We start from the raw sequence: 12544 nt of genomic DNA, 5'->3' as shown, positions 1-12544 counted from the left end.
GTTATTATGTCCTCTTTTATGTCTAAAACTGGGAAAAAGATCCCCAACCAAAGCTCAGTTGACTTCTTAGGACTTTTGAGATGCTCAAATGAAATACCCATGTCTGGGAAAGTGTGGGAAGCTCATAAAGGCCCAACATGCACACAGTGGACCATGGGAGGGTGTGTTCCCTTCTAATTGGAGAGTCTTTGTACTCGTCATCCCTTCTCCTCGGAATATGCGGCCTCAGATCTTTGTATGGCTGTTTTCTTGTCACTCATGCCAACTTCACTGAGAGTCCTCTCTTGAGTACTCAGATTATGATTCTGCCCTGCCGTACGACTCTTGCTTAGTCATCTTCAAACCACTTCACATATGATGTGTGCCTTTATTGTCAGAGTCATCACACCAGAGCTGTGATGCCGGTGGTTTTGTACATCGTGACCATCTCCCATTCTCTGGAACATAATGTGATATGTTTTAAGTAAATTAAATGCCACTCTAATCCCCTGTCACAGAATCTTCCCCTTCCTAAAGAGTTTGGGGAGAAATCTGTTTCCTTCAGAAACTATCAGGGAATACCAGATGTGAAATCTTCACTTCTACCTCCTTCCCTGTACTCTGTAAAAGTTCCCCTCTTGCTCTCCTTTCTCCCACTGCATGGCAGGCTCTTAGGACAGGGGCTCTGGTACTTTCGTTTGGTCAACAGTCCCTGAGTTCTTCCTTCCAGGTGTGTGTGTGTGTGTGTGTGTGTGTGTGGTATGTGAGCCTGCCTTCCCAATGTGGGCTAGATATCTGGATCCCTTTCACAGAAGAACAGCCTCAGGAAGAAGGAGAATGATTATTTTTCTAGGGAGGAGCATTTTTGTAGCTGATACCCCTGATTCTTGCCAGAGATGACCTTGTAAATCAATCCAGTTGAGCCTGGGCAACTTTCAGTCAAGAAGCTAGTTCTTCTGAAACAGACAGCCCCCCTGCAGGGATGATGGTGGCAGCCGTGTGTCACCCAGTTAGTTCTGACTCACAGCAACCCTGCATAGGGTTTCTGGGGCTATAAATCTTTACAGGAGCAGAAAGCCTCATTTTTCTCCTATGGTAGATTCAAACTGCTGACCTTGAGGTTAGAAGCTCAGCTCATAATCCACTACACTACCAGGGTTCCTTGCAGGGGTAGGAGAATGGTAAAAATTGTACCCAGACTGCCAGGAAAAGCCGCATAAACACCATCCTTGCTTGTGTCCCTAACCTCAAGAGGGAGCAGCAGAGGGATGCCCACTTAGTGGGGACGTGCTTCCAAGACCCTTGTCTTTGGCTCTACAACCAAGAGCAAGTCCCCTCCCTAATGTGAACGTTAAAAGTAATCTCAAAGATTACTTCTAGCTCTGATGGTATAAGAATTGTTCATTCTACTGGGGAAGGGCCTCAATGACTTCTAAAATAGAGCAGACTGCTTTCTAAGGTGCAGAGTTCCCTGGAGATGGAATATTCATGCAACTGATGGTAGTATCATCCTGAGACTCTAAGATGAAGCTTGATACCGGGGTCACATTGACCAAAGAGAATGGAGGAGCAGGAGGAAGAAGCAAGCATGGTGGGAGGTGAGAAGACTGAAGCTAACTCTATTTAGATGATGTGGTACTAAAACAGCCATTCCATTACACTGAGTCTTCACATTTATTTTGTTGTGTTTGCTACTGATTCTTGTGTTACTGCATTAAGAATCTCATCACAAGTTGACTTATTGTCCTCCCACCCCCAGTGAGTACAGCCATTCATAATCCTCACTCAAGGATCAAGCTATGGGTCAGGATCAGCTTCCTTGGTTTTCTTCATTGGGAAATTTCCAATTGCTCCCCTCCTGAGCAGATCCCCAAAGGCATGCCACCCTTAGCATGTGGGTACCTCCCAAGCTTCCAAGACCCCAGTAGAAGTGAGAACTGAACTCTGCTGGTGGTCCCACTTAAACCAGCCCCCAGAATGACTCTGGTCCCCTATCCATGAATCCACCACCTTCTCAGGAGTGACTTTTCTTAGAAGAGTGTTTAACAGGACTTCTGAAAAGGGATAAAGTACGAAAATACAAAAATGTTAGAACCACCTCCCAAAATATATAGGGAAAAGGCAATATTAAAGGAGTTTAGCTGCAAACGAGCACACTCATGTCAACATGGGGTTAGTAAGGAGCTCTGTTGGCCAGAATGAGGTCCACATGTTTTCTTTTGAGGATCAGGGAGACAACTGACCACTTGTCTGCAGGATGTGTCTTGATAACTCCCAGAAATTAGAGGGCGTTTTATTGGGGGGGGGGGGTAAGTGGGCATACTTTCTTTCATGACTTACAGTTCACAGGCAGCTTCTTCAGCTGGCCCTTACTTCATGCCATCAGTAGCAAATGCTATTTTCATGGCCAATTTATTAAAGATTCCATGTTTTTTGAAGAGACGTCATAAACACAAAAAGGGGTATATTTATTGATATGTTAAAATATAGGTTTTTAACTCAATTCCTTAGCCTTTAAAAACAAAGTAAAGAGATAGACAGATACAATTATGTTCTGACTAGCTTCCGCCAGCCTGCCCAATGGGAGCGTTTGTATATAGTTCTCAGTGGCGCTGAAATCTGCTTAGGAAAGCAACAAGTCCTTTGTTCTGTTGACAACGGTTATTACAATTAATTCAGTTTGTGATTGGTACTTGTACTGAGTGACAAGGTATTATTTTATCTCAGTAAAAGTTAAAGTGGTAATACCTATGTGCACAAACACACAGAGGGCTTGCTATCACTCACGGAGACAAGAAATGAGTAACTAAGGCTGTCTGTTCAGGACAGCCTTCTCCACGCCCCTCACGCTCCTGTGAGTTGGGGGAATGTGCAGGGTCGCTTTGCTGAAAGTTTCTACCTCCCAACCCATTGGGTTTCTTGCAAAGTTTTTCATAAAAGCCTGAGATCCCAATAGGACACTGTTTGGAGGGTGTGTGTTCAGGGAAGGAGTTAAATGCCACCACACAAGTGGATGGTGAGTCTTGCCACTTGACTTGTCATTGTTGATCCAAGTTGGCGTTTTACTGGAAGGCCTCATTCTCCCACCTGTGCATCAGGATTCCTCCATCATGGCACTCTTGATATTTTGGTCATATCCAGGTTGTTTTGTTGTAGTGGGTTTGTACCAACCCTGGCCAGTAACGTTTCTCCAACAGCGGGGTAATGTTCCCTAGGGAGAACAACTGTCTCTGCTGAGAACCACTGCTGTACACAAAACCCCCAGCTATTCATTGGTTTTCTTTCCTGACTTCCATCCTGCCTTAGGTTCTCTGAGGACCAGAAGGTGGTCCACATCACAGCGCCCCAAAGTAAAACCACTTGAGGAACATGGAGCTTACATATCATCCAAGGGTGTGGCCAAGGGAATGCAGTGGAGAAGAAGAATTGCAGGCCTAAGCAAGGACATGGGCCCCAGGACCTACTTGGAAATGACAGTCTTCCTGAAGACCCCAGACTTTCCTCTAGCCAGGATAACTAGAAGGGGCATTTTCTGGTGCCAGGGCCTTCTAACTTCACCAGGGTTCTCAAAAGCCTATAATGTAATAAATATCTCAACACAAAGATAAATTGAACATGACTTATCTTGAGGCATTTTTATGAATTTCAGTCACTACATACACGACCTTCGAAGTATTCTAGTTATCTGAGCGCTCTGTTGGCTTGGCTGCTTAGGTGAGCAGCAGCTTCCTCTCTGCTCATTAGCTTCTACTGATTTGGGTTTCAGCTCTTGATTTTCCTAGTTAGATACCTCCTGATAACATCAAGGACCTCAGTCCAGCAGCCAGTTGGCTGGGACAACCTCAGAGAGGACCTGAAAACATTTTTTTTTTTTTTTTCCGGGGCAGGCGTAGAGGCCTGGGGTGCTGATCCGACAAGGTCCCTGTTTATCACCTCTCATTCCAGTCTGTGGAGCAGAGACAAAGAACAATAAAGTCCTAAATCCTTTACTACTTAATCTGCCACCCAGCTGTCCCAGAGCCTGGCTGAATGTGGCCAGGGCTCACAGTAGACCCAAGCTTTCCAGTATGAACAGATCAGCAGAGCTGACAGAGCCCTGGAAATTCCCCCCAGCACCCCTCCCCCCCCCTTTTTTTTTATTAGCAGAATTTATCACCTTCTCAAAATCAATTGCATATTTTAAATTAAAACAAATGACTAATTCTAGGCTGATCAATAACTGCAACTTTGCCTTTTAAAAAGGAAAAACTTTCATGTAAAGAAATCCTCATCTAATCTCAATATAATTCAATTTCTAATAAACAGAATCCTCTTTGTCTACGTAAAACAACATCACCAAGAAAGCAGTGTTCCACAGTATTCAAGGTCTTGTGTTTCCTCCTCCTCCTCAACTCCTGGCCTCCCGGAAGCTCTTCTCCCCTCATTCCTGTCTTAGAAGCTGTTTATTCCTTAATAGTCTAAAGAAAAGGTTTATATATCCAATGATTCTAAAACCAAAATACTACCTCGTATCTGCTCAATTGCTATTTCATCTCTCTAAACTCCTCTGACTTGACGTTTTCAAAAGGGCAAAAGCAGAAAACCCTTCTATAATACCTAATTTGTACATCTGTGGTTTCCCTAAGACCAGCACAGGCTCCATATGTTTTTAATTATCACAATAACCCTAAAGAACCTGTTCGGTGGGAAACACATATGATCCTTTTATTACTGGTTTGTAATTTAAACAGTTTTAACAGAAAAGGTCTGGCTTGAGGGGAGTGACAAGCTCAAAGGCCTAGAATCCTGGTCATTGACCTCTGGAAGCTCAAGTTCAGATCCCACCCACAGAGGCGGGACCTCATGCCCGGGCAAGAGCGAGGTAATTGGTCACATGTGAGGCCGCTTGCTCTCCGGGACCTTGAAAGCCATAATCTGCCCTCTTCGGTGACACAATGGGAATAAGGTTGATAAATATTATCCTAGAGAGACCTCTGCTTCGTCACTGTCGGGGACTGGCCTGCAAGAGCCCTGATCTGGAGAGTCTGCTGGTGCCCCGGGCCACCCACCCTCCACTCCAGCTCCCACCTGGACCATGGGGAAGTATTGGGAAGGTGAAAGGTCAAGTTTCCCCTCTCACTTGGGGGAAGAAGAGAGACGACAGTTTTTCTCCTAAAGCTGGGAAGTAGTCGAATAAATAGAGTTCTAAGAAAATTGATCCAGAGACTGGAAGATGCAAGGGATCTTGGGATTACCTAGTACAACTTTCTCATGTGTGGACAGAAGAGGAAACTGAGAGCAGAGTTGGGTCACCCAGAAAGTTAGAGGCCTTACTGGGACTCATCCCTGTCTAGGGACCTGACCTGCCTTTTGCGGGAGGAATCCCCAGGTTCTGCGTGAAATTTGAACTACAGCTGAGAATTGTCCCATTCTTTCCGTGGGCAGGGAAGAAGACAGACTTTGGATACCATTTCTTACGATGTTGCTCAGCATAGACAGAGAGGGTTCTATTTAGTAAATATGCAATTCAATTGAAATTGGATGAGGGTTTCTTTACATTAGAGAGGAAGACCTTCCGCAGGATGGATTGGCACAGTGGCAACAACAATGGACTCAAATGTAAGGACAAGTGTGAAGTAATGCAGGACCCACTGGGCAGTGTTTCCTTCTGTTACACATAGGGTCTCTATGAGTCAGAGACAACAGCAGTTAGCAACAATACCAAACCAAGCCCTGGGCCCAGAGATGCAAGCTGACTGGAATGGACTTTCTTGATTTATTGACTTGCTTGCTTTCTGGCTTCCTTGTTTCTTTTGAACAGCACCTCGTACAGGTTTTAAAGGAATGAGAAATCGCAATTCAGGTGAAGACTCCCACTCTCTGAGTTTGCATTCCAATTTCCTGCTTACTTGCTGAGCGACCTTGGGTAAGATAAGAAGCTTCTTGGTGCCTTGATTTCCTCTTATTACACTAGTATAATAATAAAGGCATCTCTTTATGAGCACTAAGTGAAAGAATGTCATTTGTATGCTCATCTATAAGGTGTTGATGTGGATGAAGAGAGTTTAGCTTAGAGGACTGGGTTCTGCCCCTTAGGTTAAGAAGCCATTTCTTGGTAATAGTGGAATTATGAGTGAGAAAGGTCATCTTCCTTAGACACTAGAGATAATACACCCCAACTTGACTAGTTTTTAAAATGGGACTTGGTCCCCAGGTTACAGCTGAATGCTGATGTCTTCTCATAGGCATTGAGGGATAGATAGGGTTGGTGGCGGGGCTCAGTGTCCACTATCTGAATGTCCCTGTAGACTAGGCATGGGGAACATTCGGCCTGTAGACCATTGTTGTTGTTGTGAAGTGCTATTGAATCAGTTCTGACTTACAGTGACCCTATATAGCGTTTCCAAGGCTGTAAATCTTTTCAGGAGCAGAAAGTGTCATCTTTCTCCCATCTTACTAGCGGTGAGTTAATGAAACATTTGACCAAATATAGCAGGCTAATTTTTAAGTTGATAATTTTGTATAGCCCATGAGTGATAGACATTTTGGCAGATAAAAAGTTCCTCACTTCTGCTCTAGGCTGGCAAAGGGCAAAGGGCAGGACCGGCTCCACTGCAGTGTTGTGAGAGGGTTTTTCTCTTCTCGCATCCCAATGGGACTCTCTAATGCTTTATTATTTTGAGTTTTTTTTGGTACAATCTGATATTGGTGTAGTGCTGTAGGGTAAGCATTGTACTGCGAACCACAAGGTTGGCAGCTCAAACCCACCAGCCACTCCTTGGGAACCTTACAGGGTCGCTGTGAGTAGAAACAGATTCTACGGTACTAACAACAACAGCCTGAAATTGCAAAACGCAATAGATAAAGAATTAGTATAATAACCTCCCCCCTTCACTCTCTCCATAAACTCACTGCCATCAAGTCGATTCTGACTCATAGGAACTCTGTCTGGAGGTTCTGAAACCATCATTCTTTACGGGAGCAGACAGCTACATCTTTCTCCTGTGGAGTGGCTGGTGAGCTTAAACTTTTGATCTTGCAGTTAGCAGTCCGGTGCTTATCCTCCAGTGGAATTGGTAATATTCCTTGGAGTCCTCATGTGGCACTGTAGGATAAGCACTAGACTGTTAACCACAAGGTCAGTGGTTCAATCCCACCAGTCGCTCCTTGGAAACCCTATGAGTCACTATGAGTCATAACTTACTTGACTGCACTTAACCACAGCACCATGGACAGAGTGTGTGCTATTGCCAGACTCAGCGCTTGACATCGGTCTTTGTATCTCAGTTAATGCCTGTCCTGATTCTGCAGGGCTGTTCATGGTGCCCCACATGCACTGATGAAATTTAGGTTCCAAAGGCATGAATGTTGGAAGACTGGTAGGTGAGTTTCAGTTTTGCCACTTGTAAGAAAATGATCTTGGGCAAGTCATCTAACACCTTTTAGATTGCATGTTTTCATTCATAGCATGAGTCTGACGACCGTGACTTTGGTACTAGGAAGGTGACTGGGAAGAGAAAGTGCTGAAGAAGGGCTGGCTGCTTCTGGGTCTTCTGGGAAGGTGGACTAACATGGAGCAGCGAAATGGGAGCAGGTCTGGAATGGGCACCTCTTCCCACTCTAGCCCACCTTTCCTCCTGTTGAACCCATTCTCTCCTCAGGTCAATGGATGGAGCAGGTACTCATGTGGCCAATCCCACCCTTGAGGAAAGATGGTGGGCACCTCCCTAGATCTGCCTTCCTCACTAAGTGACCCCAGAACATAGAGGAAGCTCTCTGGTAAGTTAACAAACAAAAAAATAGGGAGCATGAAGTCCCTACCCCAGAAGCTTTTCTTTTGGTAAGAAAATGGCCAGATGGTCACACTCATTTGAGATGTCAATAGTGACCTCTCAACTCAACAAATTGCAAGAAGCATCTTAATCAGAGTGGTTCTTCCTGTCCACCCGACAAGCCGATTGCACTGACCCGCCTTCCAAGGAAACGAGGCCTTCTTAATCATAGGCTGCCCCTGGGGGTTTCTCCCCTCATGAGAACCACAAGCCTGCCTGGCCCTGGGGCTGGCAGTGACCAGCCTCCCCATCCCTGCCCACAGGATGCCAGCCAGCTCAGTGCCCAAGCTGTAAGGAAGGCACCTCCAAATCCCCAGTCCTGGGAACAATAACTCACATCACTTGAATTCCATCTGCACCCAGTGAAGTCAGAGCAGGGAAAAAGAGCATAAAATACAAAGTTCCCACAGACAACATCTGTCTTAGTGCAAACAATGGACCATTATCTTGTAAATAATTCTGATTAAGCTGCAGCATTTCCTCCAGAAACCAGTGGTGGGGAGCAAATAGGGAGATGGTGCGGCTGGAACACCAGGCTTGGCAACCAGGTGCCTGCATCTTGCCTGATCCCTACAGTCTCCCCAATCTTCTCCCCAAGAGCCCTTGAGCTCCCCTTACCCCCTACCCAGCCCCAGCAGCGGAAGGCGTCAGATCACCACACCCCAGGCATCTCGCCACAGTTCCTCTCTTCCTGCACCTCACAGTTCTTCTGGGCTAGTCTTTTCTTCTCTCTTCTTGACCCCTGTCTTCCAGTCTTTCCTCACCAGCAAACCCCATCTCTAGCATATTGGCCTTTTACGCTGTACTTGCTTGTTCTCTCCTCCTCTTTCCTTCTTCTATCTTTCCATTTCACCTCCCCAAGTTGGCATTTGCTCTTTTTCATTCTTTATTCTTCCTTCTCTCCTTTTCTCCTTTACTTCCATATCTCTGCCTTTCTCTTTCTATCCACTTCACTTTTCTCTCTCTTTTTGCCACTGTCTTGTTCTCTTGTCCTCTTTACTCTCACTCTCTCTGTGTTCAGTCATTCGGTGCAGCCCCCCCACCCCCCCAACCCAACCCAACCCCAGGCGCTTGTTAACTCCATCTGGACTGTCCTCAGAGACAGCCTGGAATTGTGGGAATGGTATCTAGAACTTCTGAGGCCGCAGGTCCCATGCTGCTCAGTCTGGCTCATTCTCTAAGGGCTGCCGAGTGCTGCAGAGGGCCAGTTAGGAGTACAGGCCTCTAGGAATCCCACCTCTCACACTGGGAGGGTCCTTCATGTCTTTCCCCAACCACGAGGCCCTCTCCTGCCAGTGTTTTCATGGATGGTGATGTCAACCTGCCACCCACGCACCTACTCCGCCACTCACCTTAAGGTTCTCCTGTGGAAAACCTCACTATCATGGGAAAAAGAGATGAGGTTTCATAATACCACCCTGCTCTAGGCAGACCCACCATCAGGAAAAGTCAGGTGTTTTAGGTGCAGGTGAGGGATGATGATTCACTTAGCAAAGACATGTGCCCCGGGGTCCCCAAGAAAATCCTGCCTTGCCTAAAATTAGCGATTAAATAATTGCCCTGAGCTCAAAGTTGTATTGTAAACAAAGGCCAGTGTCACACGTATTTAGTGTACAGGTTGATCATCAGTGATTAAACAACTTCATTCTCTGTATCATTTTTAAAGCAAGAGAAATAGCTCAAGTGGGGTATTTCTGTACATCCCAGGAATGGTTCCCTTGGATCCTACTGAAGACTCCTCATGGGTTTTCAGATAATATAGGAATTCCAGCTGGACCACTGAGACTGAGGCCTTCACAGGGAGATGGGAGAGAGGAGAAATGCTCTTCCCAGGTACTCCACCCCCTTGACAAGGAGGTAGAGGGTTCTGAGCTGCCACGAGGCTCTGCCTGAGGCCCAAATTGCAGCAAAAAGTCTATACTAACTGAAATTCTATGAGGGTGAACAAGCGTCCCATTGGATGGATGACAAAACCAAAGCAATTGAGCTGAAGAGTGTCTATGATTAGGCATTTAATTGAAAGCAAAAACTTGAGGAGTTCACACTTAGAAGAAAACAATGTACATGATTCCAAGCTAAATCAAAAACCCATACCCATGCCAAAGATTCTATGGGAACACTGAGGATGGAGGAGTGGGAAGGCAGCAGATGGGGAGGAAAGATCGTGTGAACCATGAGGGAAGATGGAGGGCAGCCTGAGCTCCGCTCTAGGTGCCTCTAAGAATCAGTAGGTGTGTGTTGGGTGGCTGCAGGACCCATTGGAGAGCCACACTGGGTTAACACCAGCGTCTACAAAGTGCTTGAAGAAACCTCAATCATCCTGAGAAGTATCATCTCCTAAAGGTCAGTTGTGAATGAAAAAGGTTGAAAATGAAAAAGACAGGAAAAAAAAAAAGATACAAATAATTCAAACTTCCTTGCCACATCCATGAAGCCAAAATTTCAGGTTCATTGACCTCTTCTCTTTATTTTGACTGACTTTCAGAATTAAAAGAGAAATTCCTCCATGTTCTTGTGATTTAATACAATGTCTTCATGAGATAGCAAGTATTCACATGATCCTTGTCCTGCAATGCAATCCACAAATTCATGTACTTGTGGAAATAACAGCATGACTCCCATTCCTGGGGGCAGAGGCAGGATGCTGGCATGACAGACCCTATGGGCTCTCGCGCTCACAGATCCTAGGGGTCAGCTCAAAAAGCATTGCTATGAAACCTATAGAGTTTGAGACCCAGTAAGGTCCCAGTGGAGTCCTAGAGCGGTGCTGTAGGATACACACTGGACTACAAGTTTGGTTTGAACTGCAAGGCTGGTGATTCAAACTCACCAGGTGCTCCTTGGAAGCCCTATACATGCACTTAACAACAACAATAACTGGGTAGGCCCAGTTGGTAGGTCATCCAAACTGTTCCTTCCTTTCTCTAATAGAAAAATGGTGTTCAGAGAAGAGAAGTGAGTTCCCTTAGCTCTTCAGTGCAGGATTGCCACCAGAAGCCTGGTCTCCTGATCCCCAGGGCAGTCCTCCAATCCTGCCTTCAGTAAGCTTCTCCCGAAATTGCGAGTCTGTGTACTTCTCAATACTTCTAATCTATGAGCAAACATAGAATGCGCAAGTGCTGTCGTCCTTGGTTCTGGCAGACCTGTGACCTTTCACAATGAACTGTTGTTTTTAAGTGTCATTACGTCGGTTCTGACTATAATGACCCTGTATAGGGTTTCCGAAGAGCACCTAGTGGGTTTTAACTGCTGATCTTGTAGTCCAGTGCTTAGCCTACAGTGGGATGAGAAGCTTTTAGGCCCAGGGGTTCCCACTGATAGTAGCTGCTGGTGGTACCCCACTCTTTCCCCTCTGGTTCTCTGACATCACGCTAAAATAAAGGCCACTTTCTTCTCTAGAGTGACCTTGACTAAGGAAAGCTGCAGAGTTGGCTGATGATATCCCAGCTGTTGAGTCCTCAGAGGCATAATTCTGATGTGTGGTCCACACAGTATGTAAGAGGGCCCAGAGAGATTAAGTCCCATTTACCATGGTGGTAGTAAAACTCACTTCATAACACATCCTTTATTGCTTTCCTTCCTTCTCTGTCTCACTTCCTAGCTCCCTCCCATCAGCTTCCTAGGACCTCTTCCCCCATAAACTACCTACACCCAAGTCCTTGTCTTAGGGCAAAGGAATCAGAGAACTAAGAAGATCAATGACCCTCCTGGATAAGAAAGAGCTGAACATAGTAGTGGGCCTAAAATTACCCAAGAAGCCATTCATATTCTATCAAAAGATTGGCCTCCAGCCCTTCCCCACGTGTGAAGCTCGCCACTTTGGAGGGGCTTATCCTGGTGGTCTGCCCCACTCTTTTTGAGGACATGCAAAACAATTGACTCAAAAGGAAAAAAAGCAACTTGCCCATCATCTTAAAAAAGCAATAATTTGGTAAATTAATTGCAAATTTGCTTTCCCTGCTTGGTTGCTTTTCTCCTTTAATGTGGATAATTGAGAGCACATTATGTTAATTTGACAACAACAGAAGTTCAAAAGGAAAACTTAACCTTGGGAGTAGAGGGTTACCATTAGATGGGTGTGTCTGGACCACTCCAAAAAGAACATGAAAGACAAACTCCTCATGAAGCCAGCCGATGTCTGGGTGCACAAATGGATATTTTTCCTAATGAAGGCACTGTGCAGAGTTCCCCAACTTTAGCTTTGGAAATGCACCGAGTCTGCTCGTGCAGACGATATGGCCAGTGTGCAGCTGAACATTGAGGAATGGAAGTTAATGACCGTGAAACTCCTTTGAGAAAAAGTGACTACATCTACTCCTCACATACTATCTCATAATCCAACATTTTGCATTTCTGACAATAGTAACAAATCGACTATTTTGTGCATTAATGACAAATGTCTTGCAGCAATGAAGGTGCAGAAGTAATGCTGTGATCGTTCTGTGCCAACATAGCTGGGCCATGAGTCTTGGGGTCTGGCAGTGATGCAATGATGTAATTTGGCAGGGTTCTAGAATGCTGTAGTCAGCCTCCATCTTGTGATTTGATGTGATCACCCTTTCCATTTTTCGCAGAATACCCGATCTTTGAAATCTAACCATGTTGGTGAGAAGGGGAAGCATACATGAGCAATCATCATCTCCCAGAGTTTGAATTGTTTTTTCCCCCATGAGAATATCTAAGTTTCACCACGGCAAATGCATTTTCCTGTGCAAATGAGTGGATTTGAAGACTCACTCTTACCATAAGCTTCA

This window comes from Chrysochloris asiatica, unplaced genomic scaffold, assembly GCF_000296735.1.
Source record: "Chrysochloris asiatica unplaced genomic scaffold, ChrAsi1.0 scaffold00104, whole genome shotgun sequence".
Lineage (NCBI taxonomy): Eukaryota > Metazoa > Chordata > Mammalia > Afrosoricida > Chrysochloridae > Chrysochloris > Chrysochloris asiatica.
The sequence above is the reverse complement of the archived record's forward strand: the minus strand, read 5'-3'. Positions refer to the sequence as shown.